The sequence below is a fragment of the Lepidochelys kempii genome, chromosome 5 (genome assembly GCF_965140265.1).
Source record: "Lepidochelys kempii isolate rLepKem1 chromosome 5, rLepKem1.hap2, whole genome shotgun sequence".
Classification (NCBI taxonomy): Eukaryota; Metazoa; Chordata; order Testudines; family Cheloniidae; genus Lepidochelys; species Lepidochelys kempii.
The window spans coordinates 1,947,348-1,953,347 of NC_133260.1; the positions used below are offsets into that span (position 1 = coordinate 1,947,348).

The 6,000-nt window shown below is 44.3% G+C and overlaps 1 protein-coding gene across 3 annotated transcripts in view; it reads right to left on the reverse strand.

The window, feature by feature from the left end:
- LOC140911063 (phospholipid-transporting ATPase ID-like) overlaps window positions 1-4,583 on the reverse strand; it is a 131,064-nt gene extending 126,481 nt beyond the window's left edge. Inside the window, exon 1 of one of the 3 annotated variants that reach the window (XM_073343294.1) lies at window positions 4,523-4,583. The gene's annotated coding sequence lies outside the window, so the exon portion shown is untranslated. Of the gene's footprint in view, window positions 1-3,846; window positions 4,340-4,522 lie in introns of those variants that run through there. The other 2 variants (XM_073343293.1, XM_073343296.1) reach the window with 2 other exon arrangements.
- Between the last annotated feature and the right edge of the window lie 1,417 nt (window positions 4,584-6,000).

Here is a 6,000-nt window from a genome sequence, read left to right on the forward strand (position 1 = left end):
TTTGTGCACATGACAACTCTCCACAGCAGTTTAGTCAGTGAATGGGACATGTAATCGGATGGTTTTATTTGCCTCTGATGAAGAAACTATAAACCTTCACAAACTTCAGAACAAAAATATCCTTCCATTAAAATACTAAATAGCTAACCAATAAATATTTAGGTTTCAGAGTAACAGCCGTGTTAGTCTGTATTCGCAAAAAGAAAAGGAGGACTTGTGGCACCTTAGAGACTAACCAATTTATTAGAGCATAAGCTTTCGTGAGCTCACTTCATCAGATGCATATCGTGGAAACTGCAGCAGACTTTATATATACACAGAGAATATGAAACAATACCTCCTCCCACCCCACTGTCCTGCTGGTAATAGCTTATCTAAAGTGATTATCAGGTGGGCCATTTCCAGCACAAATCCAGGTTTTCTCACCCTCCACCCGCCCACACAAATTCACTCTCCTGCTGGTGATAGCCCATCCAAAGTGACAACTCTTTACACAATGTGCATGACAATCAAGTTGGGTTATTTCCTGCACAAATCCAGGTTTTCTCACATCCCCCCCACCCCCATACACACACAAACTCACTCTCCTGCTGGTAATAGCTCATCCAAACTGACCACTCTTCAAGTTTAAATCCAAGTTAAACCAGAACATCTGGGGGAGGAGGGGGGTAGGAAAAAACAAGAGGAAACAGGCTACCTTGCATAATGACTTAGCCACTCCCAGTCTCTATTTAAGCCTAAATTAATAGTATCCAATTTGCAAATAAATTCCAATTCAGCAGTTTCTCGCTGGAGTCTGGATTTGAAGTTTTTTTGTTTTAAGATAGCGACCTTCATGTCTGTGATTGCGTGACCAGAGAGATTGAAGTGTTCTCCGACTGGTTTATGAATGTTATAATTCTTGACATCTGATTTGTGTCCATTTATTCTTTTACGTAGAGACTGTCCAGTTTGACCAATGTACATGGCAGAGGGGCATTGCTGGCACATGATGGCATATATCACATTGGTGGATGTGCAGGTGAACGAGCCTCTGATAGTGTGGCTGATGTTATTAGACCCTGTGATGGTGTCCCCTGAATAAATATTTAGAGGACCCAGAGCAAGTTTAGGCAGCTGGTGGGATATGCCAGCCAACTGATCTGAGTGAAGTAATGCTATGCACCATGAGAAGAGGCCCTGAGCTTGGACCTTCCATCACTATCAGCAGGGGTCGGAAGGATTGTTGAGATTTTGCAAGAAATTTTTGGAGTGAAATAGGATAGGCAAGTTTCCCAACTCATTTTTTTTATTCTTTCCAAATTAGTTTACCCACCTGTTAAGTGGACACAATACTCTCCTATGGTTGCTGCAACTAAAAAGACAACAGGTGACACACACACGGTGGTCTCCAAGACACTGCACTTTTTTCTGTGTTGAGGAGAGAAGAAGCCTGTGCTGTCTAGACACCACTCTCGGGTAATGGTGGGCAGTGGTGACTTTGTAATGGTGCCACTTTAGTAAATGCTTGTAAAGCCTTCCCTTTGCAGTACTAAAGAGTTCAGCCAAATTGTTCAAATACTGGTGCCCAGAGGTAAAGGCGGATTCAGTTCTCTCTCTCTCTGGCACTGAAATTGGAAAATTTTGGTCTTCAAACAAAATTAAAAACTAGTCACAATCTAGTCCCCATCATTGTAGTGTTGAGCACCTCACAGCCTTTAATGTGCATATCCTCACAGAATGTCCTGGAGGTAGGGCAGGGTTGTTCTCACCATTTCGCAGATGGGGACCTAAGGCACCAAGAGACGAAGTGACTTGCCTACGGTCACGCAGGACGTTTGTGGCAAAACAGAGAATTAAACCCAGGCCTTCTGAGCCTCAGGCTAGCGACCCAACCACTGGACCTCCCTTGCTGCCTTGGGGTGAGGCTGGGTTTGACTGGTTTCAGCCTGGAACAAGTTCTAGGAAACCTAGGTGATGAATTCTGCAAATAGGACTCATGCTGGAAGTAGTGACCCAGACTGTACTCTAGTAGCACCAACTGGCAAGTTGAAATATTTCCTAGAAGCCCAAGTTTTCCTTTGAATCAAATATAGGGCAGCCAGACAGCGCTGCTGAGGCTCTGAGATGAGCCAGCCCTTCAGTGATTACATTTTGAAGAGCTCTTCAAAGCTGATGGTTTTCACTGGTCCCTTCTGGCCTTGGAGTTTTTGTGATCATCTTTCTAGTCTGACCTCCTGCATAGCACAGGCCATAGGACTAGTCTGACTTCCTGTGTAACACAAGCCCATACGACTGCCCTCAATTAATTTCTGTTGGAACTAGAGCAGACCTTTTAGAAAAACATTCTATCTAGATTTTAAAATGGTTAGTGATGGAGAATTCACCACAATCTTTGAGAGATGGTTCTTCTGGTTAATGACCCCCACTGTTAAAAATTTGCACCTTATTTCCACTCTGAATTTGTCTAGCTTCAGCTTCTAGTCATTGGATTATGTTAGACCTTCCTCTGCTAGACTGAAGTGCCCTTTATCAAATTTCTGTTCCCTGTGTAAGTACTTATTGACTTATCAAGTCACCCGTTAACCTTCTCTTTGTTAAGCTACATAGACTGAGCTCCTTGAGTCTACCACTGTAAGGCAGGTTTTCTAATCCTTTATTCAGTCTCGTGGCTCTTCTCTGAACCCTCTCAAATTTATCAACCTCCTTCTTGAATGGTGGACACCGGACCTAGACACAGTCTTCCAGCAGCGGTTGCACCAGTGCCAAATACAAGGTAACATAACATCTCTACTCCCAGACAACATTCCTCTGTTTACACATCCAAGGATGGCATTAGCCCTTTTGGCCACAGTGTTGCCCTGGGAGCTCATGTTCAGCCGATTGTCCACCAAGACCCCCAAATCTTTTTAGAGTCCCTGTTTCCCAGGACAGAGTCCCCCATCCCATAAGTATGGGCTGCTTTCTTTGTTGCTAATGTGTAACTTTACCTTTGGCAGTATTAAAATGCATATTGTTTGCTTGCGCTCAGCTTACCTAGTGATCCAGATCGCTCTGTATCAGTGACCTGTCCTCATTACTCACCATTCCCCCAATCTTTGTCTCATTTGCAATCTTTACCAGTAATAATTGTAAGTTTTATTCCAAGTTTTTGATAAAATGTTAAATAGCACAAGGCCAAGAACCGATACCTGAGGGAGACCACTAGAAACGCACCCATTCAATGATGATTCCCCATTTATAATTATATTTTGAGACCTGTCAGTTAGCCATTTTTAATCCATTGAATGTGTACCATGTTCATTTTGCATCGTTCTATTTTTTTTTTAAATCAAAATGTCATGCTGTACCAAGGAAACTCATAAAACTGTGTCCATATGAAAAGACCTAGAGCCCTACAATGTGCCAAGATAATTACTGGGAAAGAGATACAGCCAGTTATCTGTCATGGGTTGAAGTAATGACCCAATATCAGCTATCTGTTTTCATATAAAATACTGCCTAAACTGACACATATGGAAAGCAGTACTGATCTGCACTGGACACATTTGAACAAGCTAGTGATGGTTTTCATGTTACTTTTTAACAGCTGTGGGGAGAGATTTTTGCAGAAAGAAAAGCAAACTGCACTTTCCTCACTGTGAAACAATTCAAACAATAGCCGAGTTTCCCCGAATAGTCTGTGTTTAAAATCATGCAGAGTTCAGCTCGCTCCACCCAGCAATTCTACAATTTAGTCATAAACTCCCCCCAAAACCAACACATTTTGGTCAGATTTTACAAAGCTTCCATGTCTAAAAATGCAAACTTTCTACAACTGAAGCTGACAGAAAAACAAACAAGACAAAAGAGAGCATTAAATCTTACCCTTGAAGACTTTTAAAAGTCACAGCAACAGTTACTGCCCTCCATAGCACTCGAATAAACTCCTCTCTTCTCATTTATATGCTGCTTTATCCCCTCCCTAGATCAACTTAAACTCCTCTGGTTATTGCACACTCAGGATGTGCATCTAGGAAAGCAAAGTTGTTCTAAACTGGGAAACAAGCCACTATAGGGTTGTCTCAGACGTTAAAATCCACTGCAGACCCGGTTTCCTCTGTGATGAACTGGTGACTAAATTTACTCTTAATTCCTTACTACTGACTTCACTGACTGGCCTTGGCTACTTGCCAAATTCTTCTGTCTTTTCCCCCCTCCTGTTTCCTGTAGATAGGGAAAGTGGATTTGCTCCTTTAAACAAATAAAAAATAAAAATAAAAATGCCAGTCACACCAAGCTGTGAAACGCTCGCGCAGGAAGGCAAAGCACCCAGCACAGAAGTGTCCAGCCTGGATTCCAGGGGACACTGCTACTCATTCCATAGTAGTGTGGAGGGTTTTAGAAAGGGAAACGAAAAGGCAGAGAAAAAGAAAACACTTTGAAAAGGGGGAAGCAAAAGGAGGAACTTGTGAGTGGATCCATTTCTGAGCACCAGAGAGCCCTTCTCTGCTTTTATTCCAAATTCAGTTAGCTCTCTTTAGGCACAGAGGAGCTGCCATACCAGAATTAGACCGGGGTCCTTCTCATCCAGTCTCCTGTCTCCAACAGTTGCCGGCAGCAGATGCTACAGAGGAAGGTGCAAGAAACCACACAGACTACGTCATAACCAAACTACAGGGTTTCCTCCTAGCTCCAAGGCTGCTAGTGGCTGGCTTCTGTCACAAAGCATGGGGGCTTATATTCTTTATAAAATCTTATTCCAATTCCTCCTCTGGTCTCCATGATACCCACATTGCCTTCTACATATGGAGTGCAGCTGTCAAGCTCATCTTCCTGGCCAGTCACTCCAACCACCTCCACGACCCTCTGACTGTCCCCCTGGGTCCCCCTCCTCCAGGGGATCAAGTTCAAGTTTCTTGTCTTCACTTCCAGAACCCTTCACAATGCAGCCCCTATCTGCCTGTCTCCCATCACTTCACCACTGTCTCCCATCTCCACCACTGATGCAAGCCTTGACCTCCATGTATCCTTGTCTCCCACAGGCACCTTCGTGCTTCCTGCCATGCTGCCCCTTAAACATGAAAGGCATTCGCTGAATGCATCTGGGAAGCCACTGCCCTCTCCTCAAGTCCAATTCTACCGAATGCCTGCAAGAAACGAGCCAGCTCAGAATGGCCGGGTATGGGGAGCATTGTGGAGAAGCTCATTTATTTAAAATTAAAAGCCTATATATGTTGTTACTTCTCCTCCTCCCGCATCCCATTTGTCTGTCTGTCCCCTTACACTGGGCTTTCTTTGGGGAAGGAGCTATGATGACTTCTCTGTGTGTGGACAGGATCTCACTTGCTGTGGGTGGGGCTGGACTACTAATCAAGAAGGAAATGCATCCGTGAATTAACTGATTAGTAATAGCAATACGAAAGCAAAGGATTCTTCGGCCAAGTCCACAAGAGTGGTCAGGGGTTGCTCCTGGAAGAGCCTAGCAATGAAATTGGTGTTTGTTTATTAGGTCCAAATCTTCCAGTCAAAGGAAGAGCAACCCTGCGTGCAGCAGAACTGGGGCCATTCCACCGGCGACAGGGTGCAGAAAGGACATGCAGAGTACCTCTCCACCCCGGCAAGCAGCCTCTGAAGCACATGGCCTATCACTGCTGATCCCAAGGTTAGTCTCCTAGGATACATCTATTTTCAGAAGGGCCATGAGGGGCGGGGCAGGAGGGGCAGCTTCCATTCAATCTTTTCCCCACATACTACAATGCAGAGAATTAATATGAACAGCTAATCTAGGAAACAGCAGGCAGGACGGCTCTCCTTGGGAGTCAGATCATTCTCACACAGGATTTCCTGCTGACAACTGTTTCGTTTTTGCCAGGAATGCTCTCCCCTTCCCAGTACAGGGCATTTCTCCTGCTTCTGCCAGCTCAGCTGCAACATTCGCTCTCTCAAGGGTCTCATTCTCCTTAAATTAATAAGGGCTACTTCAGCCATTCCCAAGTCCACCAGATTTTGGTTCCTCTCCATATTTAATGGACCTCCTGC